Consider the following 13,158-nt stretch of genomic DNA (forward strand, 5'->3'; position numbering starts at 1 on the left):
TAGATTGCTCTATATTTGAGAAGTTCAAAACAGTTTTTTTTTTATAATTTACTTTGCACCTTTACTGGATGGCAGCCACTTTTATCTGCAGGTGCGCAACGATTTTTCTGTCTGGAGACAATAGCGAAAATTTGAATATCTCTGCACTGGGTTAAGTTACAACATTGCAACTGACATGATTGTATTTAGAAAAGTGTCCTCTACAACATTGTCTACTACACAAAATACCCTAAATTCAAAAATAACCAGTCAAAATGACCTCCAAAGTTGGGTATCCAAATTTCCAAAAATCTACTTTTTAGGCCCAAAAATAACAAACAAGGAGTGATTTATGAGAGTCTCTATTTTTCCTAGAGTTAGATATCATACACTGCTAGCCTCATATAGAGCAAGAACACTTACAAATGTTTCCTGGATTTTTTATGAATTGTTGAAATTTGAAAATTTTCATTTTTTGTAAAATTTGGGGTTTGTTATCTCAGGTGGGACTGAATATGAAAATGATTTTTGCATAGGTTATACACCTATATGATAGCAATGTACTGTAAAAATTTCAACATTGATATCTGACTGTGAACAAAGACATGAATTTTTCAAAATGAGGAACTAATTCACATTACTCTACAACTGATCTTATAGCTGTTGCCTATTTAAATGGTTTATTGTTTCACTGTAATAAAATTTAATTGTGACATATATTTAGTTAACACCATCACCCAAAATTTATTTAGTTTACTTATTTTCAGTAAGGCAATATTAAATAATAGGAGCTTTTGCTCTTGTTCTATGGTAATAAAAATGCCCATTTATGTTTAGGTTTACTGTCAACAGAGAAGTACATTATTGCTGGGTGTGGCATTGTAGCAGTACATATTGCTGGGTGTGGCACTGTTGTAGTCAGTCTGATCTGAAACCTCTGTTAGATTGGATGTACATACTTCATCGAGAGTGTAGAATGTGTTACGTGCTTTCTTCTGTGTGTAATTTGTAATTAATTTTGAGAGATTAACAGGAATGCAATAACATGGATGAACAGTGCTCTGTTGGACAGATAGAAAGTGAAGTGTGTCACAAAACAGTTTACGGTTCAGTTTCAAAAAACTTGAAAAATATCATTGGCTTCGATGAAGTTCGACAACTTTGTTTAAATTTCGAGTAACTTCTTCTGTAACATCGGTGTGAGAGTATCATGAGAAGAAAAATATCCTGAAGTACAACCACATTTTTAGAAGAAAGTGCTGTGATCCACTTAAAGTTCATAAAAAGCCTATTACTGACGGTTTGAGGGAAATAAAACTTGAACATTTGTCCTTGTTATGTGAGAGTCAAACAGCTTCCCAAGTGAAACGTAATGTGATTCCTGGAAATTTCCTGTGCCCAAATTGTTACTCAAAAATATTTGTTGTGAATCCAGAACCAGAATCATGTAACCTTGTTAATGACATTTATATTCCTAATAAGGAAGCTGTTAGCATATTGGATTTTGCTTATTCTACGTTATAAAATTAAGAAGCAGAAAAAGAAAAGCAGTTATTGAAAATAAGGTGCAACAAATTTCAGACAACACTAGAAAAGACTTGGAATCATGCTTTAATAATACAGATCATCATCATCATCATTTAAGACTGATCATGCCTTGCAGCGTTCAGTCTGGAGCATAGCCCCCCCTTATAAAATTCCTCCATGATCCCCTATTCAGTGCTAACATTGATGCCTCTTCTGATGTTAAGCCTATTACTTCAAAATCATTCTTAACCGAATCCAGGTACCTTCTCCTTGGTCTGCCCCGACTCCTCCTGCCCTCTACTGCTGACCCCTTAAGTCTCTTGGGTAACCTTGCTTCTCCCATGTGTGTAACATGAACCCACCATCTAAGCCTGTTCGCCCTGACTGCTACATCTATAGAGTTCATTCCCAGTTTTTCTTTGATTTCCTCATTGTGGACACCCTCCTGCCATTGTTCCTATCTACTAGTACCTGCAATCATCCTAGCTACTTTCATATCCGTAACCTCAACCTTATTGATAAGGTAACCTGAATCCACCCAGCTTTCGCTCCCATACAACAAAGTTGGTCGAAAGATTGAACGGTGCACAGATAACTTAGTCTTGGTACTGACTTCCTTCTTGCAGAAGAGAGTAGATAGTAGCTGAGCACTCACTGCATTAGCTTTGCTACACCTCGCTTCCAGTTCTTTCACCATGTTGCCATCCTGTGAGAATATGCATCCTAAGTACTTGAAACTGTCCATCTGTTCTAACTTTGTTCCTCCTATTTGGCACTCAATCCGTTTATCTCTCTTTCCCACTGACATTACTTTCGTTTTGGAGATGCTAATCTTCATACCACAGTTCTTACATTTCTGATCTAGCTCTGAAATATTACTTTGAAAACTTTCAATCGAATCTGCCATCACAACTAAGTCATCCGCATATGCAAGACTGCTTACTTAGTGTTCACATATCTTAATGTCACCCAGCCAGTCTATTGCTTTCGACATACGATTCATAAATAATATGAACAACAGTGGAGACAGGTTGCAGCCTTGTCTCACGCTTGAAACTACTCTGAACCATGAACTCAATTTACCGTCAACTCTAACTGCTGCCTGACTATCTATGTAAAGACCTTTAATTGCTTGCAAAAGTTTGCCTCCTATTCCATAATCTCGTAGAACAGACAATAACTTCCTCCTAGGAACCCGGTCATATGCCTTTTCTAGATCTATAAAGCATAGATACAATTCCCTGTTCCACTCATAACACTTCTCCATTATTTGTCATAAGCTAAAGATCTGGTCCTGACAACCTCTAAGAGGCCTAAACCCACACTGATTTTCATCCAATTGGTCTTCAACTAATACTCGCACTTTCCTTTCAACAATACCTGAGAAGATTTTACCCACAATGCTGATTAAAGAGATACCTCTGTAGTTGTTACAATCTTTTCTGTTTCCATGTTTAAAGATTGGTGTGATTACTGCTTTTGTCCAGTCTGATGGAACCTGTCCCGACTCCCAGGCCATTTCAGTTATCCTGTGTAGCCATTTAAGACCTGACATTTCACTGTATTTGATGAGTTTCGACTTAATTTAATCTACCCCAGCTGCTTTATTGCACTGCAATCTATTGATCATTTTCTCCACTTCCTCAAATGTGATCCTATTTCCATCATCATTCCTATCCCATTGTACATCGAAATCTGAAACGTTACTGATCGTATTTTCACCTACTTTGAGCAACTCTTCAAAATATTCCCTCCATCTGCCCAAGGAATCCACAGGATTCACCAGCAGTTTTCCTGACCTGTCCAAAATACTTGTCATTTCCTTCTTACCTCCCTTTCGAAGACTGCTAATTACACTCCAGAATGGTTTTCCAGCAGGTTGACCCAAAGTCTCCAAGCTGTTTCCAAAGTATTCCCAAGATTTCTTCTTGGATGCTGCAATTATCTGTTTGGCTTTGTTTCTTTCTTCAACATAACTCTCTCTGTCTACCTGAGTTCTAGTATGTAGTCATTTTTGGTACGCCTCCTTTTTCCTTTCACAGGCTGTCTTGACTGTGTCATTCCACCAAGCTGTTTGCTTCATCCTACCTTTACACATTACTGTTCCAAGCATTCTTTAGCCACTTCTAGTACTGCGTCCCTGTACCTTGTCCATTCCTTTTCCAATGACTGTAATTGACTACATTCAACTAACTGGTACCTTTCTGAGATCACTGTTATGTACTTGTGCCTGATTTCCTTATCCTGAAGTTTCTCCACTCTTATCCTCCTACATATGGACCTGACCTCCTGCACTTTCAGTCTCACAATACCAATTTCACTGCAGATTAAATAATGATCAGTGTCATCAAGGAATCCCCTGAATGCACGTGTGTCCTTCACAGCCTTCCTGAATTCCTGATCTGTTATTATATAGTCAATGACAGATCTGGTTCCCCTGCCTTCCCAAGTATACCGGTGAATGTTCTTATGTTTAAAAAAGGAGTTTGTGATTACTAAGCCCATACTGGCACAGAAAGCCAAAAGTTGTTTCACGTTCCTGTTGGCCTCCATATCCTCTCCAAATTTACCCATAACCTTTTCATACCCTTCTGTTTGATTTCCAAACCTGACATTAAAATCACCCATGAGCAGAACACTGTCCTTGTCCTTTACTCTAACAACTACATCACTGAGTGCACTATAAAAACTATCCAACTTATCTTGATCTGTACCTTCACAATGCGAATATACTGACACAATCCTAATTTTCTTGCTAGACACTGTCAAATCTATCCACATCAGTCATTCGTTTACATACCTTATTGCAACTATGCTGGGTTCCATTTCTTTCCTCATGTAAATCCCTACACCCCATTGTGCTATTCCTGCTTTGATTCCTGACAGGTAGACCTTGTATTCTCCCACTTCCTCTTCTTTCTCACCCCTCACCCGAATGTCACTAACAGCTAGAACGTCCAGCCCCATCTTACTTGCAGCCTCTGCCAGCTCTACCTACCTCCCAGAGTAGCCCCCCTTGATATTAATAGCTCCCCATCTCATTACCACTTATTTGCCAAGTCGTATCATAGGAATCCCTGGTTTGTCAGAGGTGGGACTCCGTCACCTCCAAAGGTCCGAGGCATTTTGCTCTGATTGTTGCCAGCATCATATTTTAAAGTACCAGGGAAGCAGGTTGCTAGCCTTACTTGCCCTGGATCCCATTGAGTTTTACCCCCAACGGTTGAGGTACTAACCGGTGGATTTGGTAGTCTTTGCCGTATGAGCATAAAGGTGACCACAACTCAGAATATGACCGAGATGCCCAGCCTTATTCCAAAGTAACTGGTATCCCGACTGTCGGGACCACTTACTTCGCCACGCATACGTTGCCCGTGGTTCATGAACTAGGACATGACAACAGGAACCCACACCATGAATCACTAATAATACAGATACCAACATTATTTCTAAAGAAGAACAAAACCTACCACCAGCATCATCTGACACTGAATGATTGAGCTTAATAGATAAATTAAAAATTAAATGTTCAGTGACATCTAAAGAGAAAAAAGTTAAAATTTTAAGTTTGCTCCCTGACTCATGGTCAGGAGAAAAAAATAGTTAATGAATTCAATGTTTCTAATTGTTTGGTTAAACTAACCCAAAAATTAGTTCAAGAGCAAGGCATTCTTCCAGTTTTAGGAAAGAAGAAAGGAGTAGGTGTAAGTGAAGAAACAATTAAGAAGATCCAGCAGTTTTTTGATGATGAAAACAGTAGAATGTGCCCAGGTTGCAAAGATAGCAAAAGAGTTGTTATAAGAGCAGAAATGACTAGTGCTGTCAAATGTAAATGAACTATATGCGGCTTTCAAAAATTCTCATCCCGAATGCAAAACTGGAAGGTCAAAATTTTGTGACCTCCACCCTAAGTGGTGTATTTTGGCTGGATCCTCAGGTACACAATTCTTATGTGTTTGTTTATATCATCAAAATGTCAAACAAATGATTGCAGGTGCAAAACTCAAAGAGTTACTATATTATTTAATGGTCCGTGACACTAATAGTTATGACTGCATGATGAGTTAGTGTAATAAATACCCTGGTAAGGAAACCGTTATTGAAATGTTTCATGAATATGATGATGAAACCTTCAAACAGTGGGTCACAACTGACAGGGCAGAAATGATAACAGTGGTTAAATCTCAGGAAGAGTACTTGGAATCTTTAATTGATAATTTACAAAAACTCAAATGTCACCACTATGTTTCTAAAACCGAAAGTAAGTTTTTGAAGGACTTCATGAAACTGAAGTGCATAGTGCTAGCTGATTTTGCAGAAAATTTAACATTTGTGATTCAGGATGCAATACAAGGGCACCACTGAATCTGTACTTTAAAAATGAGAAATATGAAGTTTGCATTTCTTCAATTTGCATTGTAAGTGACTACTTGGAGCACAATACTTTGGCTGTACATGCGTTTCAAAAGTATGTAATAAATTACATATAAGAAAACATTCCCACGGTTGAGAAGCTGATATACTTTTCAGATGGCAGTGGTAGTCAGTATAAGAACAACAAGAATTTTTCAATGCTGTGCAACCAGAAAGTAGACTTTGGGTTGGAGTCTGAAAGGCACTTTACTGCATCTTGCCACAGTAAAAATGCATTTAATGGAGTAGGAGGTACAACAAAATATGAAAAAGTAAAGCCAGCCTACAAAGACCAACCATAGACCAAATTCTCACAGTACAGGACATGAATGTCTTTTGCAAGGATAATATTAAAGGCATTACCTATTTTCTGATCAAGAAAGAAGTGGTTCTGCATACGAAAACAACACTTCAAACCAGATTTGAAAACTGTATAGCAATAAAAGGAACAAGGCATTTCCACAAATTCCTTGGCATTGCAGAAAACTTAGATGCAGAAACAGAAATTTACAAGTATCATTGTGTCAGTAAAATTACATCTCTGTCTTTAACGTTGAATGACATAGTGGCCTGTGTATATGATGGAAGCGGTGGCTTGCAGAGACTGAAAGAATAAGTTTGGAAAACAATGATGTTTTGTGCATTTTTACTACTCTGCTGGCCCAAGAACATCATTAAAGAAATCTACTAGTGACAAAGTTTGGATACCAATGAAAAATGTTTTAAGGAAACATTCAGTGCTCGAACTTACCACAGCAACTGGGAGGTATTATTCTATACCACAGAAGCTGTCTGAAGAATTAAGTGTTCTTAACATTCACCAACAGGTTTAGGAACAGTCGCATCTCGAAGGATGTTAACTGAAAATATTTATTTTAAGTGTGCCAAAATAACATAAATGATAATTTCAGTGATGTTTCCACTTTTTGTATATAATTCAGTACGTTACTTCAATAATAATTGATTATATCCTGCCAATGTCACACATGAATAGGCAATAGCCATAAGGTCAGTTGTAGAGTAATGTGAATTAGTTCCTCATTTTCAGAAACTCATATCTTTGTTCACAGTCAGATATCAATGTTGAAATTTTTACAGTACGTTGCTACCATATAGGTGTATAAACTGTGCAAGAATCATTTTTATATTCAATCCCAACTGAGATAACTAACCCCAAATTTTACAAAAGATGAAAATTTCCAAATTTCAAAAATTCATAAAAAATTAAGGAAACATTTGTTTTCTTGCTCTATATGAGGCTGGTAGTGTCTGATATCTAACTATAGGAAAAATATAGATACTGAAAAATCACTCCTTGTGTTATTTTTTGGGCCTACAATGTGGATTTTTTGAAAATTTGGATACCAAACTTTGGAGGTCATTTTGACTGGTTATTTTTGAATTTAGGGTATTTTGTGATATAGACAATGTTGTAGAGGACACTTTTCTAAAAACAATCATTTCAATTGCAATGTTGTAACTTAACCCAGTGTCAAGATATTCATATTTTTGCTAACGTCCCTAAACTGAAACATCATTGCACCCTTACAAACAAAAATGGCTGTCATTCAGTAAAGGTGAAAGTAAATTTTTTTTTTTTTACTGTTTTGAACTTCTCAATTATAGGGCAATCACAAATAAAAAATTAAAATATTTAAAAATGGTCAAGCAACCTAGTGAATTTTTATTGGACCACTTCATTTGGATTGACCCAGAACACAATACGAACCAACTGAGATTTTCAAATACAAAACAATTATTATGATCAAGTAAATAAAGAAACACTACTGACAATCGTGAAATTTTTTACCGTGTTACCACAACAAACCAATGAAATCAACAAATTCATGATCTACAGAAGGATGGATACAGAAAGCAGAGCTCACTCACACATCCCTCCTGAATAAAGTTCATAAAGTCAACCACTGCACCATGTAACACCAGTGTCCATGTCATGAGCACTAAGACAACAGAATGTACAGCAAAAGTTAAAGACTTATGCTGTTAGAACATAAACTCCTTGAACATATAAGAAACTGAGGTATTTCAACACTTCTGTGTGAAGAGCTTGATTATGAAATGTTAAGCCCATTTTGCATGAAGAGACAAAGTTGCAGAACATGCTTCTTGAAACCAGCATTGTAACACTCATTTCGTAAATGTCTACATGGTGACATCAGTGTACTTTTTAGTTTCTACATTTTAAGAGTACCAAAGCACTATTTTTTCTCTAAAATGAAAGTTGTTTATCATAAATTGGTAATGGTAGAGTTCAGGCCAGTTGGTCTGAAACAATTATAAAAGAAAGAGAACAAATAGTTTTAATTCTTGGTAGACAAAGAGATGACCACTCAGGTGCTCAACAATAAAACTACTTCAACTATCAAACCAGAGCAATTCATAGATCTTAATGTTCAAGACGTTGTAAGGAAAGAAAACACTAAAGCATCAAGCATTTTCTATTTCCACTGTTAGCTCCGCATCCTTTGGATAGCTTCCACATATGTGTCACTGTGCCATTAGTGAAGTCTCTTCAGGATGGCTTCATATTGACTTTACATTTACATAAGCTTCCAAATGCAGAAAGGGAACTTCATAAATCTCAAGATGTCTATTTCTTACAGGATTATTTTGGCCAGTAACTCCAACACTATCAAGTCTTCAATGTTCATATCACAAACAGTTGTGTCAAGTGCAGCAATGACTCACACTTTGTTTGTGTAATAATTAACATCCCATGAACACCCATGCAAAGTGAAACTGCCCAAAAACCAACAACTTTCTCTGTTTCCCACTCCCCTGAACTACCACCTAACGTAACAATATACCCCACTACACTTTTCATATCATGAAAATTGGAATGCCCTGTAACACAATAGTTTTGCCCACAATTTTTGCCACTTTAGACCACACAGATGTGCAGTAATTGCAACCATGTCAACTAGGCATTACACTACCATTGAGGGACAGTCATTTGAAACCCACGAAATACAATTTGGACTTGATCATTAAAGATGCAACATTTCACCACAGATGTGCTAAGTACTCTAAGCTTATCATGATCTTGAAACATACTACTTTAGAGGTACCAAACTACAACAAAGTAACCTTTGAGAACCTGTTTGACAGAACAGGGTAAGACAAGGAGAGGAGGAGAAAATACCGTTTGTTAATAAATGTCATTAAGGATTGTCTACTCCCTCCCACTATTAATATCTCTCTACATTTTATAGCAATATGTTCTTTCAAAGTATTTCACTGATCTCATAAAAATACAGATTTCTAAATGCATCTATATCAATGATATTACATACAACCAAAAAATTCATAAGGGAATTACTACTGGTTCATGCCTTACAGTAATGCAGTATACGGCATAAAACTACTTATATATGAAAAATCATTCTCAGACTACAAGAAATAATGATGTTATGCCTCCTGTTCATCAAGATATTTTAGCATACATCCCAATATAAGAAAATGAAAATCTTCAAGAGCCTAAAATTATATAAAATTATAGATTTAGTGAAAAGGCAGCTACGTGAGCCTCTGATATAAAAATGGTATCACTCATTGGAATAGTTCATGAAAGATTAAATATATTTGATTATTAACATTACGAAAATATAACTTTTCTGTCTCAAGGAAAAAGTATTAACCGTGAAATACTGCTCCATCTCATTAACTATAATTTTATGAAGATACATTACCTCACTACTTCTAACATGTCTCTTGTACCGAAATCACATAATTAATAACAGTACGTTATGAGACGAATACATCATTATTTACAATCACTAGTGGGTCACACGGTAGTCCTTATGAAATAAACAACTTTTATTCTAATTTGGTTGTTCCACGTAGTGCGCCAATGATCAAATCAATTCACCGATTTTTACTGGTGTTCCTGTAAGTATGCAAGAGCTATTTTCAGCAGTGCTGCACTTGGAAAAGCATTTTCAATGCTGAAGCTCCACATTCTTTGACCTACAATCCCGGACAATACAGCATCCGTCAAAGCACACGCTGACTCTTTCGGGTTTTTGTCAAAAGTCGCTAGTGTCTATCGTAGCAGAGTTTGTATTTTTGCTTAAAAAACCTAAATTTTACAGACCTTATTCATTACGCCGGAGGAACATCACGGACAGCATTCTTTCCATACGGAAATATTCATCATGGAAAATACCATACTAGGTTTCACGCAGTTAATAGACTACATACAATAGAAACTTTCCTTTACCTATTAAGGATATCCATGAAAATTGCAAACTGCAACGATATTTTTCTCCTTGCCAATTATTCTCAACCGTCTAACGCAGCCATATTGTTTTGGATGAGTGCCAACATATGTCGTAACAAGACGTCAAGTTCGATATAAAAGTAAATTTCCAAGTCGCAACATTTTTCTTACAAAAACTTCAATTCATATACAATTTACGTGGCTGTAGTAGCCCATATCATGGACTGAAACTTGTTCCTCGTAACATAATGCCCGCTTACATTCCCCTTTTGCGATATACATATTTCGTTCTTACGTTGTTCGTTTATGACCAATTTGTGTGCCGTTGACTTATTAAATACATGTGAAGAGTATGGAATACTAAATGATAGAAATACTCTTTCTTTATCAGAGATTTTGTTTTATGCCGGTGGTGCCTGTGCTGGCACTGGATACACAAAAAGAAAGTTGGCACTTCTGACTTTGGACGCTTGAAGTGTGATCGTGAATTTTGATTGTATAGCGTATTTTGTATCTTTAAAAGTGATTATGACAGTACAATTAAATTTTAAGTGCTAACCTATTTGTGACAAACCTCATTGTAACTAGTTAGGTAAGATTTATCCCGCTGTAATCCAAGTAAGTTGTTGGTTATTTTTGTTTACATGCTGCTAACCTCACCTTGCGCATTCGGGCGTCTTAAGAAATAAAGTGTAATAGTTGCGTATTCATACCGCATTGCACTACTGAGGGTGCAAAAGTACATTGCCCATAATTCCTGCAGTCGTTTGATACTACAACAGCCGTCACCAGTCTCATAAATTACTGGCTGACGTTGACACATTGTTTTGAATTGTCTGTAAACATTCCCACTCTGTGAAACACTTTGGTCAGTTCACAAATAACCACAACTTCTTCTTTTACGTGTTAGACATTTTGAGATGCTGCTGGTGCACAGTCCAATAATTTGGTATTCCTTTAACTGTGTAGGACTCGCCAAATATTTTGAAATCTTCTGATTCGGTAACTTCAAAACTGTTTCATTGAAGAACGATGGCGCACAAAGTGTCAACCTCCCCTAGGCTCACTAAGAACTACATACATTTTCCAAATAAAACTTGCCTGATGTCTGATTCGAACTTGAGACGTGTTTAAAGGCTCAAATGTTATTGTGAGGAAAGACTATCATTGGTTTGTTTCATGGTATCCATTGAACAATGCAAACTCAATGGTGTACTGCTATGTATAATTTCTGTAACTGAGATTCACATACCGTCTTATAGATAACTACTGTTCTTCTGTTCCAGAATACTGGATCTTCAGCATCACATCCTCATGAAAAATTGACATTTATGAACTGGTAAGTTGTTTGGAGTCAGTATGTAGCATGCAATTGGGTATTGGAACTTCATGGCAAATTAGGCCTAAACCAGTCTGCAAGATATGGAGATAAATCTGCACTTTAAGGCCCAGCTGGTTTGAGCATTTCCTGTTAAAACCAAAGATCTGTACTTGAGTCCAGATGACAGGAGAGCTTTTTAAAGTGTACTCTCTGTTGCATAGTACAGGTTTTATTCTAGAATCATGGCAACCAACCATATGCATCTGCCTCCCATCCTCTCCTCCCACACACACATTTATTTATGGACTACAGACTAAGCTGTAATTTGTGACCTCATAGTGTATAGCTGCACTGAAGCTCAGTTTCACAGATAACTATCTTAGGATGCACAAACACATTGCCGTAGGAATAGATATTTATAATGCAAAATCCATTTTAAAGTAAAGCATCAAAGGAAACATTAATGAATACGTCTCATTGGCCAGTTTTATCCCTGTTATGTACAGTTATCACATACTTCTGTCTGTTGTTTTCCCATACTGATTCATAACATGAATGTTTAAGAACCATAACATGAATTGTTGTAGAGAGTTGGGTCATTCCATATCAAATCACCCAATAAAAATAAAATATAAATTCTATACTCGCCTCCTTGGATTTTCATAAAATTTGGCTCAAATGGTTCTAATACCATCCTGACAACATCTGCAAATTATTATTATTATTATTATTATTATTATTTTTTTTTTTTGCTGTATCTCTTATAGTTTTTTTAATAAATTTGTAAAGTTTTTATTTTTTGCGAACCTTCGGAAATGGTAAATTTAATTTGTATTCAAAATGTTAAAATTGCTTATCTTAAAAACTCTTTTAGATAACATCATGAATTTTTGCTGCAAGTTTATTTATTATACATATTTGAAGATAAAAATGATACTATTAAAATATATTAATATTTTCTATGAATAAAATATATATGTATTTCTTTTCTTTTATTTTTTTTTAACGGATGTTTTGTTTTATAAGAATTGCAATATCTAGAGTCTCAGACCTGATAGAATGCTCAAATTTGTTTTAATTTCCTCTTAAACATATAGGCTACTTGATAAAACAAAATAATGATGGCTTTTTAACATGTATATTGATCATAGTAGATTACATTAGAATTATGTACAAAGATAGTGTACTTACGACACTTATGTATAACCCAGCTTATTGCTTGAAACATTGAATTTTTTGAGTATTTTGTCTCTTTAATAAACATTAATGCTGATTCAAACTGTTCTTCCACTTCATCCAAGAGCTTTCAGTTCTTTTGATACAGTCTTTTTTGAAGTAATACATTCTTCCAGTGCCGCTTGATTGAGGTGTGTCTACTACACAGACTACGTGCTCCAAAGGCACTATGCAAGAATCTTCTCTTTCAGGCCAATAAAATGATGCAGCTGGTCCTGAAGGATGTAGAAATAGAATTTCTGCATCTTCTTCATCATTGAACATTGTTTTTACCAGTCCAAAGTACCAGTTACCACCATAATTTGCAGCCACATAGCTATTCATGGATGGTTCAATACGAACCCAATCAGAAGAAGAATGGAAAGAAAAGACTAAGGAGGGTTTTACACTATCTGTAGTCCTTCTAATTTCGAGGTTGTTTGTTGGAAGTGGTTTGAAGTTA

At 36.0% G+C, this 13,158-nt stretch overlaps 2 protein-coding genes across 12 annotated transcripts in view; one reads left to right on the plus strand and one right to left on the minus strand.

Annotated features, from left to right (window-relative positions):
• The window catches only part of LOC126481648 (MAGUK p55 subfamily member 7), a 270,264-nt gene extending 260,015 nt beyond the window's left edge, over nucleotides 1-10,249 (minus strand). For all 11 annotated transcript variants that reach the window (XM_050105568.1, XM_050105560.1, XM_050105567.1 and 8 more), the window contains exon 1: nucleotides 10,160-10,249. The gene's annotated coding sequence lies outside the window, so the exon portion shown is untranslated. The remainder of the gene's footprint in view (nucleotides 1-10,159) is intronic.
• Nucleotides 10,250-10,619: 370 nt separating this feature from the next.
• The window catches only part of LOC126481822 (protein bric-a-brac 1-like), a 1,776,705-nt gene continuing 1,774,166 nt past the window's right edge, over nucleotides 10,620-13,158 (plus strand). Inside the window, exons 1-2 of the mRNA XM_050105780.1 lie at nucleotides 10,620-10,777; nucleotides 11,446-11,498. The gene's annotated coding sequence lies outside the window, so the exon portion shown is untranslated. The remainder of the gene's footprint in view (nucleotides 10,778-11,445; nucleotides 11,499-13,158) is intronic.

The sequence above is a fragment of the Schistocerca serialis genome, chromosome 5 (genome assembly GCF_023864345.2).
Source record: "Schistocerca serialis cubense isolate TAMUIC-IGC-003099 chromosome 5, iqSchSeri2.2, whole genome shotgun sequence".
NCBI classification, from domain to species: Eukaryota; Metazoa; Arthropoda; class Insecta; order Orthoptera; family Acrididae; genus Schistocerca; species Schistocerca serialis.